Source organism: Carassius auratus, unplaced genomic scaffold (assembly GCF_003368295.1).
Source record: "Carassius auratus strain Wakin unplaced genomic scaffold, ASM336829v1 scaf_tig00035131, whole genome shotgun sequence".
In the NCBI taxonomy this organism is placed as follows: domain Eukaryota; kingdom Metazoa; phylum Chordata; class Actinopteri; order Cypriniformes; family Cyprinidae; genus Carassius; species Carassius auratus.
Genome location: NW_020526206.1, coordinates 139,292 through 160,823, shown reverse-complemented (window position 1 = coordinate 160,823; position 21,532 = coordinate 139,292). Strand labels below are relative to the sequence as shown.

The following is a 21,532-nucleotide window of genomic DNA, read 5'->3' as shown; positions in this document are numbered from 1 at the left end:
GCTTTGATGACCAGCAGAAACACACAGGGACCAGATTCACAACTCTGGAAAATACTCTTATATTGGAGTGGCATCTGATTCTCGTTGATATGACTCTCACATAATCTTGTATCTTATTAACAGGCAAATAAACCTTTTCTACATTAGTTTCATCAACAGCTTATGAAATGTTCAGATGTGACGCATGCAAAAATCATGATGCATTAACATGAAAGAGAACTTTTGTTTTTACAAACAGTATTTGTACACATCAAGGCACATAAATTTATTTCTGAGTTTTGCTGAAGCTAGTTGAAAAAGCATTTAGTTGCAGAATGTATCAAATGGGTGGAAATGTGCATGCAGTTGTTACATTTGAGACTAATTTTATCTTATATACTGTACCATTGCAAATTAAGTCATTCTGATTTATTTACAGGAATTAAAAACAAACTGAATATTCAGCAATGAAGTCAAGCCTGAGAGCTGCTGTCTCTCTTTGTAAGTCAGTCTGTTCATCTTCTGAAGTTCAAATAACAAATGTCAGCTTTCTGCAGGTCTTTATATAGACACGGACACACTCTGGTTACTGAAATCACATGATCAGAATGATCAGAAAGAGAATGGGTGTTTTCTTTTGTAAACATGAACATGGACTTTTTTAATTGAATAGAATCATTGGTTTGAGAGTAAACCTTGACAGATTCACAAGATTATATGAGCCTGAAGTTGTTCTTAAATTATTCTGATGTAGATAAGGAAGCAGATGAACACTAGTGTTTGGTAATTAGCATATTAAATATCCAGATCATTGCCATATAAGGACTTTTTACCACAACCGCTCCACTACAGACATTCATCCCTTTATGAAAAAAAAAACATCTTTATACTCTATAGAGACGAGTTTTAAATACAGCCAAGTGTGTCTTTATATAAAACCCAGTTTAAATACAATAAACACCTTCTATATAGATTAGATATAATAAACCCAGAGCTGGAATGCATTTTTTTTCTCTAAAAAGTAAGACTTTTTATGGTTTTGAATTTCTAACAGTATTAATCATAATACTTTACAATACAATTGATTTGTTAATGTTAGCTAATGCATTAGTTCAGACCAGATTTTTGTCAGCTATAAAAGGGTGGGCTTTTATCTCATTTTAGAAATTCATAGTTGCATATTTGTAAACTATGAAACCATAGTATTATTATTCCTAAAAACTAAATTTATGCTTAGCAATCTTTAAAAAATCCTCATTTTGATTTGCTAGTTTCCAATTTTTACCATCCACTGAAAATACTGTAGTGGCATGCAAAATAAGATTATAGTGTCTATATATACATAATTCAAAATCTGTTGTATTTTTCCCTTGAGAAACATTTGTTGTGAAGCAGCGGTCTCTGATTAAATCTTCAGTGACAACATCCTGTTTAAATGATGATTGAATCTTGCACTGACAGACTTGAAGAGGACGTGTATAAATGCACTCAAACACCCGACTGTCTTGAGCAGATTGAAAACCACCTTCAAACTGAATTAAAGAAGCACTGTACTGAAAATCCATTTCATCCATGTCATTTTTAGCAGTAAAAGCTGTGAAACGTGAAGTAGGTCTGCCATTTAAACATTAATTTACTGTAGTACAATTAAATAATATTAATAATAATATTGTCATTTACTGCACAATAAATTTACCAGTGTTGATTTTCCAGTGTTACAATAAAGTGTTAAAATATAGTGTTGGATCAACACTGAACAGAATGGGTCTAACACCAGAAGTGTCAGGTTTCAAATAAGAGTTGGTGTTATTTTACATAGTTGCAGACGTCAACTCTCATTCAGAGTTAATCAGGCCACACCTCCATTAACGTGCAGACAGACGTCAATTTTCATCGAAACAGACCACATGCGGACGCCATTTTACTTCGCTGGAAGCGTGGTGGTAAGTCTTTCAATTTAATGTTATATTACAGATACAGACTGTAAATGTATTCTAATTTATAATTTGTATATAATCATTATAATTCAATCACAGATAATTATAATAATGATTGAGAAAGCCAACGAGCTCTGCTTTTTGTAAATTCATCCTATGTCATGCCCCTTTATCAACGAATTAAAGCTTTGAATATAACTTAACGTTAGAAGTTTCGTCTGTCATTTCGTGTGTCGCACACAGCAGTCAATTTTATTGATTAAAGTCTGATCGTGTTCTTTTCAAAATGAGTCTATAAAGTCGCGCGCGCCATTTTACAGGTGAACTGTGGCACGTGGAATTTCTGCAGTCCTCTAACGTTAACAGAAAATGTATATATCAATATGGTTATTGGCCTAAAAAAGATTGTTCAGATTTTGTTTTAAGATTCGGCTTGGATTTCTGCTGATCGTTGACCATGCTTCTGGGACCTTCATGGTTTTGAACTGTGGTAACTTGATACGTTTTAATGTCGATGTTTTAGCAGCGTTATATGATTTGTGTTTTTATACAGTCTATGGTCAGATGTGGTTAAAGTTAGTTTATTTATTTTAGTGAATTAAAGTACTCAATTACATTTTAAGGAGCAAAAAATGTAATATGTGTTTTCGTATTAACAAAGTCGTGGAATATATTGCTGTCTCATTTCGGAGGCTTCGTCCTGGTCGCATTTGAAGGCTGCATACGTCATCGGGGAAGTCTCATTTGAGAATTAAAACCAATTTACCACAGATATTTTTATGTAAAATGTATCGGCAATAACGAGGTTTGACCTTTGGGGTGCTGTACGTAGCGTAAAACTGTATTTCAAGTCTTTCCGGTTACAATAGATGAAGAAACCGCGTGCTTATTTAGACTGCCGGAGGAGGAGAGTGTGAAAGTTTACACGGAGACGAAAATGATATCATTTCTCAAAAGTTCCCGTTTTGTCTTGTAAATTACGGGTTATACCGGATAAAAAGTTAACCTATTTCGATTTAATTGGTATCTTTGCCGTTTTGATAAATTATGAAAGTTGTCTTGATATTTTTATTTTTTTACAATCTTGTTTCAAATTGAGTCTGTGTTTGTAGCAAACCAGTAAGATGTGTTTCTTCCTCTACAAGCCAGGAGTTCAGATGCTTAATCACAATGATTGTCAAAGCACAATTTCGGAATAGGAAGAAATTCATAAAAATCTCAGAGGCGTGCTTTATTTCTAGCAGAGGGTGAGAGATATTTAATATCATAATAATTAAATCTATATGTTTTTATAGCTTTATCAAATTATGAATAAAACTTGACTAAAATTGGTAAATATTTTGTTTTGCAGTGAAAGAGAAGTTCTCAATTCCAGACGACCTTGCTATTACAGTTACAGATGAAACTGGTACAGAGGTGGATAAAGATGTGTTTCCTGATCTAATGTCCACCAGTGGGTTGGTTTTAGTCATAAATGAGTTGACTGACATGGGTGAGTGAAAACAGGACCTGCTGAATGATCGGTATCCCAATTTATGAATGAGTACTGGTAGTGTTTTAATTATTTCTATTTATTTCTAAAAAGTAAACAAATGGGTCATATTCAGTCGTTTTATTTCAACAACCAATGTCCTGGATTTAAAAATTCTCATTATTAGTTTTTTTTTTAAATTCAGTATTAATATATACTAACATGACATCTATTAACCCCAGTTTTAACGTTAACAGGATCTTCCACACCTCAGTCTTCAGTCAGCTTGGATACAGATACACTGTCTCTAACTTCAAAAAGCAGTGAAGAGAGTGACTGTTTTAGTCCAAAATGATTCAGAAAGGATGATGATGATGATGTGGCATCACAACGAGCACAGGCCAGAGATGTGAGTCCCAGTAGCCTTACACAGACACTGGGTGTTTTACTCATCATGATATTCAGTTTCATTAAGGTTTTTTTTTTTTTGTAATCCCCATATATCATGGTAATATTTTTTAGATCAGGGTCATATTTAAGGGTAATTTAGATATTACTGCACTATTTTCTCTCATAATAGTATTTGCTAATAATACTCTCTTTTTTATAGCTGATAAAACAAATTCTACAGACAAGACCAGGTGGAGGAAATGTGCTTAAGGAGTATGAAGATACAGGCACAATTAGTGATGACACAAGGAAAGTGATGGTGAACATCTTAGTTGCACACATGATGGAGACAGAAGGGTAATTATAAAAATATAATTCGGTCTTGCATTATTCAGTTTGTTAGTGATTTTGATGCTCTATAGATTGTGAAGTAGATAGATGTAGTTGGCTGATACAAATTTGTGCAAATTGACCAATTTTTTTTTTTTTTTTCTAAAAATTAGTTTAATTAAATGTTCTTAAACATTTCCTATCAGCGTAAAGTAACATTGAGTGTTCCAATTCTTCAGAAGGGTCCCACATCGACTTACCAAACAAAAGTATGGATTGGGAATTATCACCTTGTTTCCCTCACTCAGAGATCCCCAAGGAAGGACTTGATATGTAAGTCATCACTGATTGGACATTCAATATTTTGTGCTCAGTTGGAAATGTCTAAAGATGTTTTCATTTTTAATTAAGGGTTAAATTAAGAATTTGTGTCATTTCAACAGGAAAATTTCTATGATGGCCAAAAAAACACTGGATTCTTGTCATGGCGCCTCAAGACAGTACAAAGGGGGACAATACCTTCTGGAAATAAGGACGATCCAAAAACAGAAGAAAAGGGAGGTCCTTTGCTTGACAGACAGCTATGTTTCCAAGAACATCAGCTAGATAATGATCAAAGTGTGGAGGCCATCTCTTTGATGAATCATACAAGTGAACGTGAGGTCATCATGCAGAAGATGAAGGCAACGTTTGAATACAGACAGCGCCTTGTCCATGATCCAGAGGGATCCACCACCATTCTCTCTGTTTTTCCTCGATTCCTGGACACTAAAGGATTGGTATGGATTTTCTTTCAGTTTTTACTAAAATTGAAATATTAGTATCAGAGAACTGTCAAATGGTCTGCATTGTTGAAACTGGCCACATTATTGTAATCAAAATATATTGTAATTTCTTTGTGTTTTCTTCAAACTGCTTCAGATTCTTCAGGACTTCACACTCCTCTTTGGGTCAGAAACTGCTTCCAGACTTTTGGAAAGGTGGCCGACAGTTTTTCAAAGCAAAGGTTATCAGACTAGGAGAAACCTTGACTTCCACTCCACTGCTGAAAAGATTACTGTCATCTGCCAAACAGAGCAAAGAAAGCAGCGAGGCACAGGATTCCCCAGGTGATACTTCCAATGACTTTGCAGTGAAATCATACTATACATACTCATTTTTGTGTAGACATTTAACACAGTTACTTTTTTTTCAGAGTGGGACAGTGATATATCATCCTTCCTTCTACTTTTGCATCTCCTATCACCCCAGGCTTCAGGAAGAAAGAAAATCCAAAGGATCAGTATTTCACAGGCTATTGACCATCTGGTGGTGTTTCACAAAGTAGGTATCTGGTACACTGGTGCCAAAATACAAGGGCTATAAGTGTTACACTTGGAATTGATTCAGTAATTTCTTCATCTTATTTTTTACTATTAGATAAACTGTAAAACGATAAATGTAAAATTAATCTAAATCTGATCTAAATCTAAACTAAAATTAAGTTGTTCGTGCATGTACTGTTTTGATTTGGAGTGCTTCCCGGTCTTTATGATGTGCAATTAAGCTAAAAAGTCTCAAATAAATGTTAACTGATAAAGCTGTACTTATTAATTTATCATTATTATTCATAGACTTAATTTTTTCCCCATTTAGGCATGCGGGAGTATACAGGAACACCTTGAGCTGGAAGAGAGTCGTCAGCCATACATTCTTGCCTCAGGGAGCAGCAAGGAAGCCATCAGTCTCTACTTCATTGTGGTGGATAAAAAGCTCATCCCCTGTCAAGAATCCTCTTCACTGGCTGCCATTGATGAACTCTACATGGTATATTTTGTTTTCAGTCTCAGTTATGATCCTCCACTCAAGAATTTGTACACTTTTCTCCAGGCTACAGTGTACAGAATTGATGTTGGTACCACAAGTGAGAGCCCAAGAGTAAAGGAGCTTAGAGCTAAGTTTTTGAATGATGTTTAGATGCTACGTCTATAAATCACTGTTTGCTACAATAGCTAAATTAATTCGGCACCTAAAACTTGTACATGGTTTATATCCTGGTAAGAAATTTGGTCTGGTTTGTGATCAGGATGGTTGTTCCTTGCAATTTAAAAGTTATGAAGGGTTTAGAAAACATTTAACTAGATTTCATTTGAGGGCTGTAGCATCAAGCAGTGGAACGGTATCTTTACAAAATCAACAAGCTCCAGATCTCAGTGAAGCAGTATCACTTGTTGTGTCTGACACAGAGCAAAGATTACATAATGATGCCAGTTTGCATGAATGTTCTTCTGTTTCAAGGGATAGTTCAAGGGAAAGGTGTGCATCTATAATAGCCATATTACAGGGCAATGGTGTTGCAAACAGTGTAATCATGTCAGTTGTTGAAAGCATGGAGGATTTTGTTAATGATTTCTATACAAGTTTAAGAAAAAACATTTTACATGTTGTGCCTGTTGACAGCACAAGTAGAATTCAGTTGAAGCAGTTTTAAATGGTTTTAATAATCCATTCTCTGATTTTAATACTGATAGAAAATGGAGAAAATATTGGGGTGTTGTTGAACCTATTGAAATACAGGTGTCAGATACGATTCAAGAAAAAATAAAATCTCTGGGATGTATGAACAGGCAACAGTTAATGACACTTTCTGAACACTCTTTTGTTCATTTTTAGGAATGATAAAGTCTGTAATCTTATTCAAGAGGAACGACAAAAAGTGACATGTATCGTGATTTTTGTGATGGACAGTATTACTAAAGACATCCTTTTGTACTCCATCCACACAATGCACTTTACTATTATGATTTTGAAACAGCAAACCCATTAGGATCTAAAGCAGGAGTTCATAAACATGGCTGTTTACATTTTGTACTTCGTAACCTGCCAGCACACATCAACTCTTCCTTAATGAACATACATCTAATTTCTTTGTTCCATTCTGAAGATGGAAAAAATATGGCATGGACAAAATACTTGGCCCATTGGTTGATGATGTGTAAGTACTTGAGAAGAAGGTAATAATGGTGTCATTTTCTGAGGAGCCCATCTTTGGTATTATTTAACAAATTACTGGTGATAACCTAGGTCTAAATAGTATTCTTGGTTATGTTGAATCTTTTTCTGCAAAACATTACTGCAGACTCTGTCTCACTGACAAGGTGTTAGCACAGGAAGTATGCTATGTAGGAAGGATGTTCCACGAATGATATTGCGTAATAGAAATCTAAATGAGGAGCATTACAAGTAATGGTCACACCGTGGGTAAAGTGTCAAGGTACTGAGTATCGAAGTGGTCTTGTTGTTTTCTTAGAGTTTGTTGATGATGCACCTGTTTTTGGAAAGATTGTTAAAATTTTTATTAAGGATGAAATTTATTTTTTGGTATTGTGTATGAAATCAGAGTTTATTGAACACCTTCATGCTTTCAGTGTTGTTGAACAAGAGCATTGTCTTGTACTGAAGAATTGATGTACTACAAGCCATTTGACCCCTATGTTGTTCGGGCTCAGACCTGGACCTTCATGGAATGAATGATCTGAAAGCAGCAGAGCGCGCCTTTGTCTCCGTGAACTTCTCAAATCGCCGTCTCAACGGAAATACCAAAAAGTTCAGAAGGCGAAACCTGAGCATCAAGCAGAAAGCATTTTCTTTCCTCCCGATGTCTGTTCATCCACAGATGTCTCTCAGCTGCCACCATGGCTGCCATTGTCCTGCCCATGGCGGAGGCGGCCTGCTTGGTAGCACGGAGAGAGATCAGTGGTGCGGCGCAGCTCAGCTACCTGATCAGAAAAAGGCCCCTGCCTCTATCCAGGTCTCTTAGCAGATCAGTCTGATATGCTTGAAGCACCAGCATTGTGTGTAATAAAGCCACAGCCTGACCTGCTACTGCGTATGCCTTGCAATTTAAGCAAGATGATTTTCTGAAGGGGCTTAGATGGCAAGGAGGGAGATTAAGAGAGGAGGTTTGCCCTGCAGAAAAAAAAAAAAATTATAAAATTTTTAGCTCTTTCTACAGGGGGCATTCCCTCCTAGCCGCTTTCGCGCATCACCTCGATGTCGGCAGATTACTTTCATGCCGAAACCGATGGATGCGAGAAGAAAACGGCATCTTTCATTTCTTTTTAATCTCTGTATGGAGATCATGCACAAATGAAAGGCTCACCTGAGCTGGAGGGTTATGCTCAATAACCTCCAACAGCTCTACATACGCAGGGCAGGAGAATTGAGAAGGCTCAGCCTCAGCATCTTCACCATCCTCAAATATCTCCTGCTTTTCCTGGGTAAAAACCCAGCAGAGCACTAACCTCAGTATGAGAAAGTGTTAAAGATATAAACGCTTGCTAGTTGTCGCCATGAAAACAGAGAAAGATTGCCCTTACCGGTTCTTTCAGATGCACGCTTCAAACAAAACAAAGTCAGTGAAGATGAAAAAGATAGTGACGTACTCTCCCGATGCTGATTTATAGTCGGAGGTTGTCGCCGGCCAACAAGTTGGTGTTTTTTCAATGTATGCTTCAGACACAGGTCACGACGAGGTGTTCCCCAAAGCGCCCCCTAGAGGACGCAGTTCAAAGTTCCCTCTGGATCCTCCTCCTCCTCCCTGATGAAGAACACAAACATCCATCAATAACACATGATTATCATGTGTAAAATAACTTTTTTCATATCATTGAAAATCACAACATGTTTTTAAATATGATTATACAGAGAAACAGATGCATGTTAACTGAAACCTGAAAGAAATAATGAATTTGACCAAAATAATAATACAATGAAAGTATTTTTCTTTTTTTCTCTAAGACTGTCTTGTACTATAAATGAAGTTCTCCTTCCATTAGTATGAAGTAACAAAGACAGTTTGTGTCTGACCTTCTTTTTGCTGAGTGGGAAACCATGAACAGAAGCTGCAGTCTGGTGCATGCTGGGAAATGAGGATGAGGTTTGGGGTTTGTGTGCAACTGAGTTTTCACAACTGAAAGGGTTTATCTTGAGAAAGAAAAAAACAGAGACAAACTGATGATAAAACAAACACACACACACACACACACACACACACGTTTGTTTTTGTGAAAAGTGGGTTCATCCCATAGGTGTAATGGTTTTTATAATGTAGAAACTGTATATTCTATGGCCCTTCACCAACCCTACCCCTAACCCTAACCCTCACAGGAAACTTTGTGCATTATTACTTTCTCAAAAAACTCATTCTGTATGATTTATAAGCGTTTTTGAAAAATGGGGACATGGGTTATGTCCTCATAAGTCACCCTCTCCTTGTAATACCTGTGTCATACCCATGTCATTATACAGAGTTGTGTCCTGATATGACACAAAAACATGCCCACACATACACACACACACACACACACACACACCTACACACACACACACACACAAAAACCATATCCTGTAAGACTGCAAACAGAAAAATAACAACCCACAACCACAAGCTGACTCTTCACATGTCTGTTTGTCTGGTTCTCTGACTGACTAAAGATCACATACCACTGATTCTTGTGAGTCGGGACAAAACCCGTTTTAAAAAACTAAAAAAAAAAAAAAAAACACACTATATCAATTAGAGTTATATGTTTCTGCAGAGAAAGGTCTTAGCTATTTAACCATGTAAAGGAACAGGTTCTAAATAAAAACACATTTTTAACAAATAAACATGTTTCCCTTCAGAACTGGATTTGTGTCAACTCCGTCAGACACACTAAAAAGTATACAATTTTAATTCTTCAAATCCAACAAGAATCTAAAGTTCTAAAGTTTATATATTGTATTTTTTTACATATCAGAGTAACTAAACACTATTACAATATACTTAAGTTGTGATTTCACAATATTCAGAAAACTCAGATTTCTAAATAGTTGTGCATATTTTAATTTCAATATTGTAAAAACAACTTCCTTAAATAGATAAAACATAAGAGGATGTAGATCAGATGGTCCTTTATTACAAAAACAACATAAACTGAAGGAAGAATATTTTTTTCCCAAAAAAAATTAACAAAAACATTCATACATCCAACGCTGTTCACGAAGATCTGACGGTGTTGATGAAAAAACTGATGGTGTTGACTGAAAAACTGACGCTGTTGACTGAAAAACTGACGGTGTTGACAATTTTTTTTGAATGTTTTACCTCAGATTTGTGAAATGTTCACCTCTTTTTGTCATGATATGTTGACAATGACAATAAAGAGTAGTTTAAAGTAGTTAAAACCAGTAGTAGTTTAAAACCACAATTAACGCTCTGTTTTCTACAACTTTCACTTAGGAGCAAAAATCTGCCTTTAAACTTGAAATAAAGATTTGACATTTATCGTGATAATTATCGATATCGACTGATATAAAAAAAATGTATCATGATCATTTTTTTTGGCCATATCGCTCAGCCCTACACTGGCTTCTCATATCTCTATCTCGGTCTCTACATATACAAATATATATATATTAAAGTGCTGGCAAAGTTACACGTTACACAATAATAGACCACTGCCTGCCCATTATCTACAAGTCAGATGCGTATGGTTAAATAATGTAATGCACGCTATATATGAGCATTTATGTGTAAATAAAACCCTGAAATATCAGTTTAACCCTTCATTATATTCACAAATAATATTATATTCACACATTAAGAGGTTATTGGTGGATTTGTCAACTCCGTCAGCTTACAGGTGTAAGGGAAACAGGTCAATTTAGCTCAAAGGGAATCATTTAAGATTTTAAAGGGAATTTGAACAGAATCACTGTTTCACGGCTGATCACTTAGATGCTCTGCGGTTCAGTGAACGAGCCGTTTAACATCAAATCTGCGCTGGATACTAATATCCAAACTATAGTGAAACACTATCAATTAGCACAGTAACAAGATCGGCAGTTTAAGACATTAACTTGTAAGCACAAAACACAAGATACTTCTCTTTTCAATATGAATAAGGCTTTATTAGATAAATCTAAGACATATAAACTAATCTAACACATAAACGCGCACACTCACACATTCATACAAGTTGCAGGAAGATCGAAAGTTAGGGAAAGATGAGTTTAAGAGAATGAAAATATGGGATCCCAAGTTTACAGCAATATGTTAAATTACATTCACATGAACAACCATCAATCACGTAATTAGTGCTCACATTGAGTTCCTCAATGAGGTTAAAATTATATTAGATACACCAATAAAGGTCACAGTCTGGAGGTAACGTTACTTGCATCTCCTGTGAAGAAGGAGCCTCGGTGAAAGGGCTATCCCGAGGTCGTTGATTGGCTGGAAGTTCAGTCGCTGAAGTGACGTCTTGGGAAGCCCATGGTTGTTGGGCGTTGGCTGAAGGTGCAGAGTCGTGTGGGCTGGTTGAAGTTGAACGGGCACCCGAGGTCAGGCGTCGGAGACTCGACGTTACAAAACTTAACTCAGAACACGAAACTCTCAAACGAAAAAGAAAAGAAATAAAGTTTGACGAGACTAGGTTGTGTTCCTTCTCATCGTGGCTAAGTAGCAGCAGGCGTGTGCAGGCTGAAGCACGCTGGAACCGCGCTCAAAGAACACATGCTAAACAGCATGGCTAGAAGCTAAAAGCTAGCAGAAGCATAGCTAGAGACTAGAAACAGACATGGCTAATAGCAGAGACTAAAGGCAGACTAAAAGCCGACTAAAAGCTGACTAAAAAGCAAGATTTCATGGTGTCCAAAGTATTTAAAGTGGCCTGTTGGCCACACCTCAAATGTTGTCTTGACCAATCAGATATTGTCTTGGCTCGGGGATATCATAAATCATTTGTTTATCTTACCAAGCATGTGGTCCGAATTTGCAGGGTCTAATTTTCGGACATGATTCCTATTACCAGATTATGATATATTTTACAAATAAATGATTGTCAGGACAATATCAAGCAAGAAAATACAATCACACACATATCAAACACGACTATGTACCCTTCAGCTATCCCATAGTTATTTAAAAAAACATACACAATAAGTGATTATAACATGATAGTCAAATGTGTGGGTTACACATAAATGAATATGGAGTGATGCGATGGACTGATTCTTTTTGAGTTCATTCTGGTCCATAGATATGTACAAAAGCAGTTTCTTTGCCATTCTCATGACAAAGACTTTTGTGGAGACAAAATCCCTTCCCCCTTAGGAATTTCAGTCTGGTTCTGCTAGGTGGGGGGGAAGTCAATGTAAGTGTTTTACTCATGGGTTTCCATGTGATGTCCAGCGTTGCATTTCAATTACGAACAACAAATTTGACACCAAATTTCTCTTCTTCGAATTGAAATTGTAAATAATTGTTCCAGTGGTGTTTATGTTGAAAGCTGTTGTGTGAACAAATTGGTTGGTCATCTTGCTTGGCTCTTGTGGCACTAGAACTGATTTATGACTTCCTGAGGAATTCAGCTCGTGTTTCAATGCACACAGCTTTTAGACTCTTTAATTTGTCTGGTTCGACTCATTTCTGTTACACAGGTCAACTCCGTCAGACATAGAACCTGACGGAGTTGACGTCTGACGGAGGGCATGTATTTTCCTGCCAAAACATGTATTGTACACTGCAGCTAGGTAGTTTTTCCTCAGTTGCTAGCTGTCCCAATAACCTCACTTAAATGCTTAAATTCAGTCCACTATGGTTTAAAAAAAAAAAAAAGTATCTTAACACAAAGATGGTATTGACATGGTGCAGCTGTGACCATAGGAATATTGACATTGTTTGTCTAAAATATAAAAAAATGTCAAATGTAACAGAGCATGTGTGGTAGTGCTGCATTCACCACAGGCAGGGAGATGAAAAGGGGTCCTCAGGGATATAGCTGACCATGCTATTTCCTGATTTAAAGAGCTTTATGAAAAAATCTGACGGAGTTGACAGAAACTGAGGACACAACTTTAATAGGCAGATTTTTATGGAAAATATTGTTTGATGTTCACTTAATGCATTGTTTTTTATATTTATACCCCTTATTTTTTATTTGATATATGTTTTCACGATTGTAGAGCTTTTTTAAAGTTTTTTGGGATGGTTAATATTGTGACCTCTTGCTGAGGACAAGTGTAATAACATGGACCTTCTAACCACAGACCATACATTTAAAAAATTTTCCCCAAAAAGATAAAAAAGTTTATTCTAAAAATCAGATAGGTATATACAATTCCTTTAGATTTAACCTTGTAAGTATGTCAATAATGATGAATTTCTTAACTTTTTTGCTATAAATTAGACTTTTCTACGTGGGACATGTTTTGTCCCGACTCTCAAGAATCAGTGATACACTAACTAATGAGATAAAAGTGATAATTGCTTCAACCACAGGTTTAACATTAGAGAGAAATCACACGGTTTTGAAAGGTGAAATAAAGCTGCACCGTGTTCTCTATTACAGTTCATTAAAGTGGAGATCCTGGTTCTTGGTCTGAATTTAGGACTCAGGTCTAGTCTGGTCTCTGTCGGTCTAGACTCAGATCTGATCTCATGATAACTGGACAATGAATCAGGTGAAGTTTGAGGTTTTTGACCTTCCCTTTCTTTATTGTTTATAGCTGATCATCAGTTGAAATGAGTCACAGACAGTGTGTTTCTCACTGATTCGGACCTGATGCTGATGTTTCTGCTATCCTGATAACAGCAGCAACTCTATTTCCAGCCTGGAGATCACATGACTCGTCTAAAGTAGAGGAGACTAAATATAAACCAGCTTCACCAAGTGAAGAACAAGTACTGCTTTGTCACAGTTATTCAGAAACTTCCTTCATTCAATACCTCTTCATCATTGGAATTGTCCTCATCTTCTTCCAGGAAGGGTTTAAAGGTCGTGAGTTAGTGGCGTGAATGAGGGGATGGAGCCGGAGGAAGACGAGACCAGGGACCTGGATTAATCAGCTTCATCCAGGGATGTTCCTTACGGACGACACTCCGAGATGAGACTGAGACCAGAACGAGAAAAACACAATGATAATGATATATTCAGATTCAATTAAATAAGGTTGTTTTAGTAACTGTGTAGCTCTTTCAACCTAAAAATTATTCTATGCAGATATTCCTATATATAATTTTCAATTATTCAATATTGAGTATTTCATGTTTTCTGTCCTATTCACATGGATGCTCACAAAAACACTCGAGAAAAAAAAAGCATCATTAGTGCTCCTAATAATAAAAAAATGTCTCACTTCTGTCTCCATCCGTGTCACTGGTGTGGTTCTGGGAGTGATCTGTGGGAAGGTCGTGTTCAGGAGCAGGTCTGAAGGGATAACGGCACTGCACTGAACCCGTCTCACTGTCCACTGTGAAAGAGATCGGCAGCACAGCGCGACAACAGCGACTGCATCTGAAACACACTTGGAGACAACCAGGACATGACTAGAGCCATATGACTGGTCCTCACTAACGTTAGTTAAAAAGCCTTTATCTTGGCCAAAACCAATTTTGTTTAAATCCAATATTTCCATTCAAATCTTGTGTTTTGCACATGTTTCTGTGATGTTTCTGTAACCTGATACAAACCCGATAAAAAAAAAAAAGTTGGGACACTATACAAATTGTGAATAAAAACAGAATGCAATGATGTGGAAGTTTCAAATTTCAATATTGTATTCAGAATACAACATAGATGACATATCAAATGTTTAAACTGAGAAAATGTATAATTTTGAGGGTAAAATAAGATTATGAAATATGATTTTAAATTTCATGGCATCAACACGTCTCAAAAAAGTTGGGACAAGGCCATGTTTACTACTGTGTGGCATCCCCTCTTCTTTTTATAACAGTCTGGAAACATCTGGGGACTGAGGAGACAAGTTGCTCAAGTTTAGGAATAGAAATGTTGTCCCATTCTTGTCTAATACAGGCTTCTAGTTGCTCAACTGTCTTAGGTCTTCTTTATCACATCTTCCTCTTTATGATGCACCAAATGTTTTCTATGGGTGAAAGATCTGGACTGCAGGCTGGTCATTTCAGTTCCCAGATCCTTCTTCTACACAGCCATGATGTTGTAATTGATGCAGTATATGGTCTGGCATTGTCATGTTGGAAAATGCAAGGTCTTCCCTGAAAGAGACGACGTCTGGATGGTAGCATATGTTGTTCTAGAGCTTGGATATATCTTTCAGCATTGATGATGCTCATCTTTCCAGATGTGTAAGCTGCCCATACCACACACACTCATGCAACCCCATACCATCAGAGATGCAGGCTTCTGAACTGAGCGCTGATAACTACTTGGGTTGTCCTTGTCCTCTTTAGTCTGGATGACATGGTGTCCCAGTTTTACAAAAAGAATTTCAAATTTTGATTCGTCTGACCACAGAACAGTTTTCCACTTTGCCACAGTCCATTTTAAATGAGCCTTGGCCCTGAGAAAACACCTGTGCTTCTGGATCATGATTAGATATGGCTTCTTTTTTGACCTATAGAGTTTTAGCCAGTAACGGCGAATGACACGGTGGATTGTGTTCACCGACAATGTTTTCTGGAAGTATTCCTGAGCCCATCCAGTATGGGCATCCAGTATGGTTTTCCAGCCTTGACCCTTACGCACAGAGATTGTTCCAGATTCACTGTCACTCTGAGAGGCTCTTTTTATACCCAATCATGTTGTCAATTGACCTAATAAGTTGCAAATTGGTCCTCCAGCTGTTCCTTATATGTACATTTAACTTTTCCGGCCTCTTATTGCTACCTGTCCCAACTTTTTTGGAATGTGTAGCTCTCATGAAATCCAAAATGAGCCAATATTTGGCATTACATTTCAAAATGTCTCACTTTCAACATTTGATATGTTATCTACTGTATATTCTATTGTGCATAAAATATACGTTTATGAGATTTGTAAATTATTCTGCTCTGATTGATTCGATTGTCTTTCATAGACATAAATGAAAGGAAATGTGTGCGTACTTTACTACATTGCAAAGCATAAACTTTTACCTCCCCTTTATTTGAGGAAAATATGCTGCTCCTAATTATTTTAAAGTGAAGAAATCGAGAAACTCTTATTTCTAGCGGCCAGTGATGATTCTGAAAGGACACACCTGTAATCTGTTGCTAGTATTTTAGTGCAGTTGTCTAAGTAAACACATAATTAATGAAGCATTATATTCACAGACAAGCAGATGAGTGCAGAATAAGAACACAATGCATTTAATTGTGTTAAGCATTTTCCTCCAAAAGAAAACCATTAGACTAAAAGGAAAACGCTTAATGTGGCGTAATGCATTAAAACATGTTTTTAAAAGACCAAACTCAGTAAACGTTTTTAATATAGCATTCTATTCACAGACAAACTAAACGTTGCATTTGTATTCTGTGCTCATATCTGCTTGTCTGTGAATATAATGCTATATTAATAGTTTGTTTACCAGTGGTGTCAAAAGTATTGGCTTTCATTACTCAAGTAGAAGTATAGATACTAGGGTTTAAAAAGACTTTTGTAGAAGTTGAAGTATCAACTCAAGCTTTTTACTCAAGTAAAAGTGTAAAAGTACTGGTTTAAAAAACTACTTAAAGTATAAAAGTAAAAGTAATGTAAGGAAAAAAAATGCCATTAAGAACAAAAGCTTGGGCCGTGCCACAGGGGCCTATTGTGCACTACCCCACCTCCTCAAAAAAACATTTTTCTAAAGGCCGTAATTACTATAATGTTATATTAAAATGTTAATGTTGAAAAATTTGGGATGCACTAGGCTACCTTTTTCAGCCACATATATGCCCATTGAAAATGAACTCATTTTAGTACAATGCAAATACATTAAAGGACTAGAGATATGATGACTAGTTGCCAATAAGTATTGTTATGGTGCAAAAAGTCAAACTTCAGAGCCATGTCATCAATAACCTTTAAATGTAATGTAAATGTACATCCAAGCTTAGCTGCAGGAATCTGTGAGGGCAATGGACAAGAACATAGGTGCAGGCTAAAAAACAATTACTCTTGTGTGGTTGACTATTTATAATAAACATTAAAGTGCTGTCAAAATGAATGATTAATACAAGTGATTAATCAAAAACTAAAAATGAAAAATAACTCATAATCCTGATACCTTCTTGATTGATAGCTTCTTGTATTCGGTACATACGTCTGCTATGTCCAGTGTTTGGGGGGGAACGAGTTACAAAGTTGATATAGAGCTTCACAGTCCCACCCACAGCCCTAGAGAGCTTTGGTGCCGGAAGTAAATTTCCCATTCATTTCTCCCATTCACTTTCGGAAAAATCCGTATCTAAAGAGTTTTAGAGCATGTGTGAGGATAACCAGCTACGGCTGAACTCATAAGCATATAACATATCATTTTGAGTAAAAAAATTAAGACAAAATCCAAAAAAGTCAAAGGTACAAGACTGTGTACATATTTTCATTTCGAGCGCAGGAACTACTCATCCCATAAACCACCACGCCTCATTGAATTTGACTGAAGCCACAACTGCGAACGAGGCAACGAGACTTTTGAGCGACATCCAAATCTGATGACGGCCGCCCGCGCGAACTTTTTCCTCCAGTGAATTTTATTTTATATAGTGAATGTGCAGTAATAGCAGTTCTTTCAGTATTAATCGTGTAAATAAATAGTGTTTTATATATGTACTGTGTATTAATTTTTACATTTATCATCGTGTATTTTATATTGTGTGCGTGTGTGAAAGTGGTTAACAATAACGTCAGCAACATGGTGCAGTGCTTTGTACCTGACTGAAATCACCGCTCAGTCGTCAACACATGTCGTTGCCATTACACAAATGTTCAGTAAATGCACAAAAAGGTATGCCTAGGCTAAATATTGTTTTGACAGTGGCATTATAAAATGCTTGATATGACTCATTTCATATGAAAGCTATAGTAGCCTAGCTGAAGTGGACGATAATGCTAACTAAAGTTACCAACCTCCCTGCAAAACTCACAATGGCAGCCAAGGAGATCATGACTGCACTGATAAGTCTACCGTGCAAAAAGTCAACACAGAAATTGCATTGAATTTTTAGTTCCGGCACCAGCTGTGGGTGGGACTGTGATGCTCTATAGCCTAGATATCACAACATTGTCATTTGCGTCATCAATCGCTACCCAACTACCTACAGTAGCTTAATTTGTGGAGGACGAAGAGAAAGCACCCATTTGGTAAATGAGCCAGTAGTGAGAAATAATAACTTTTAAGTAGGGTCCAGTGCCTTTTCGATACTTTTAAAACGGTACCGGCGCCTAAACGGTGCCTGAACCGATACAACAACAAAAAAAACTATGGATAACATTAAAGAACATTACAAATATTTAAAATAAATCCATAGCTTTCACCTTGGATGCTCTCATTTCCCAAGTTGTGCTTCCCTTAATCTAAGGCTAATAAATGTATTTCACAATCTGGGTCATTATTTAATACAAAAGCACACATAATGTTTCTGCTGTATCAAAAGTCTTATAGAAAAGAAAGAATAGTATTTTCACCCCAAAAAAATGGGTTTCAAGCCAGTTATTTGTATCTTTTGCTGTAGTGTGTCAGTAGGAAATATCAGTTTGCCATTAATTTTAATAATAATCTAGTGCGATTATGAATGCACAAGCAGTTTGACAATGGCAAAATGAATGTTTGGAAATGTAAACTGATATTTTATACTGACACACTACAGCAAAATATATAAATAACTGAACGCCATTCTTTTAAGTGAAAATACTGCCTAAGACTTTTGCACAGTAGTGTATGTATAAAGTACGTACGATTAAATGAAGTATATTTAAATAAGTTTAATTAAAGTATGTGTTCGTTCAAATGTGTTAAGGGCTAGATTTTCGCTGGAAGAAACAGCTGTTTCGTGATGAGCGGTGACAAGCGAAAACTTTACAGTAGATGAGAAACCGACTGCTTCTTCGTGACCTTTTGTAAACTGTATTTATGACAAAGAACTTCACAGAAACAGATATTCTAACAATCTATCGATAAACACACACCTTGTGTCCTCTGTCTCTGTTTGAGCTCGCGCTGCTCCTCCGCGGTCTGCGGTTTGAAGAGCACCGAAAGAAGGGGGAGGAGACCGGTCTGAGTCTGACGCCGGTTTCATTTGAAATTTAAGCGGACTGACTCTGAGGCGATCGGATACCGGTTCCATAGCCAACCCTTTAAGAAATATATTTTTTGATAAACGAACCCAAAACTGGCTATGTCCTTGCTGGACTGTGATGTGATTTGTGTCATGTGCAGGTGTGATGGATCGCGTATGGACCAATAGGGTGTCGGAATGGTATATGTTTGTACTTACTTCTCATCCAACCACAATCAAATTCACTCCATCAGGATGGCGCGCTTTATCTGGATAGGTTTTTTTTTTTCTCTGAATGATAACAAGCCGGAATGAAATAGCAGTAACGAAGCTATTTTTTAAATTGTAAGGAGTAGAAAGTACAGATACTAGCGTGAAAATGTAAGGAGTAGAAGTAAAAAGTCGTCTGAAAAATAATTACTCGAGTAAAGTATAGATACCCCAAATTTCTACTTAAGTACAGTAACGAAGTATTTGTACTTCGTTACTTGACACCTCTGTTGTTTACTGAGTTTGGTCTTTTTAAAACACTGTTTTAATGCATAAGGCTACGTACTTTCACGTTTAGAATGTCCCAATGATTAATTTGTGAATTCGACTGGTCCAGAAGATTAAACTTGCAGCAGCTAACATCTCTTGATTCAATAAGACAAGTCAAGATAACAGTAAACAACTGTGCATTATAATGAAGGCTTTGTAAAACTGCACAGCGTTTCTAGCTTTTTAAACAACATAATCTGTCCGACACCAACTACGCACACATTTCCTATCATGTATGTCTATGAAAGACAGTCGAACCAATCAGAGTAGGTAAAATGCACGTGCAGCCTTCCTCGATCTGCAGGCTGCAGCCGGGTGTACTTCGGCATTCTTGCATCAATATGGCTGCCGTCACATCATCCAGGTGGATGCTGCACACTGGTGGTAGAAGAAGAGATTGTCCCCTCACAGTGTAGAGCTCTTTTCGCTTTGAGTGCTTAGAAAAGCAGAAAAGCGCTAAATAAATGAAATTAATTAAATTAAATGTACTATTATCTTTAACAAATATAGAAAATTCATTACCCTCAGTGTTAGAGAGAAAAAGAGATCTAAATGGAGATGTGTCAGGTTATAAGCTAAATTTTGAAAAGACAGAAACTATGGAAAAAGGAGGTAAACTGTAAGAATCCATACGCTGGCCCAAAGAAGCAGAGTCCAGCGGCCTGGTCAAAGGTTTACTGCGTATTCGGTCTTTTACTTGCGCCTCTGAATTTATCAGAATTTAAATCTGACTCCAATTTTAGTGATCATTAAATTTAGGCAATGTTTTTAATTAAAAACTGATCACAAATGTCGATCATGTATTAATTTATATAATTGAATATTCTGGAAATCCCATATTCTGAATTATTAGTTCAGAATACCACCGCACACCACTGAAAAGAACTTAAATACATTCCCCTGACAAAATGTTATTGTATGTATTGTTGTGTCATTTTTATCTAAGGAAATGTACATATACTCTCTAAGTACGTCTTAGTTTCCAACCAGCAAAGGTGATTTAACCCATTGCTCTTACCTTTGATGTCTTCTCTGTGGCAATGGAGAGCTCTGCACTTCCTCCCACCAGAACCAGATCAGCTCAGTTGAGCTTCGTAATACAGGATCAGGAACAAACTAAAATAATAACTTTACTCATTATAAATTACTCAGAGACTTGTTTAAAAGATTTAAACGCATCACCATTGTACATGGTTTCGCTTTATTTTAAACAATAACTCTTAAGCAAAATAATTACAAAGAGTAAAAGCGTAAGTCTTCACCCCGAGATGCGGCAGGGGATGTGTCCAGACCATAACATTATATAGTCTAAAAAACAATACGTCCTTTCTCCCGGATGCCTTTTTCGGTGAAAAACACTAACACATCTGCATGCACGCACTCACAGTCAGGTTGCTATGGATACAGGAATATGACATTTCCTTTTTTGGCAACCCCTCTCTTCTTTGATACAACTTTTTAGAAAGAAGGTCCATCTTGCACCGTCGTTGCAAGATGCACTTCCTTGCACAATCATCATTCTATTAGCAAAAAGCAAGTATACGTGACAGTTTCAACTGTTGAGCAAATGTTAACATCATACATCTCTTATTACTGCGTTTTAAGGTTTCTGTCTAACACATTGTATATCTCACTGTTACCTTTTAAGGCTTTTCTGGTTTTGTAACAGAGGTTTGCAATCTCATGGCTCTGATATCCTTTGCAAGAGACTGCAATTCTGAATTATAGTTAACCAATTCAATCATTTCTTTCAGCATCTTCTTCTTATTCTTATTCATGTGTTCTTGTCTTCGCATCAGTCAAATTATTCTTCTTATCTAAGAAACAATTTTCTGCTTGTCCGTCGGTTGATCTCCTCTTCCGTTT

At 36.7% G+C, this 21,532-nt stretch overlaps 1 long non-coding RNA gene across 1 annotated transcript; it reads left to right on the top strand.

Annotated features, from left to right (window-relative positions):
* The first annotated feature begins 3,757 nt into the window (after positions 1–3,757).
* On the top strand, positions 3,758–4,426 carry LOC113081871 (uncharacterized). The gene is made up of 3 exons (XR_003282357.1): positions 3,758–3,796; positions 3,998–4,134; positions 4,347–4,426. It is a non-coding gene; the product is annotated as an uncharacterized LOC113081871 (long non-coding RNA).
* The last annotated feature ends 17,106 nt before the right edge of the window (positions 4,427–21,532 follow it).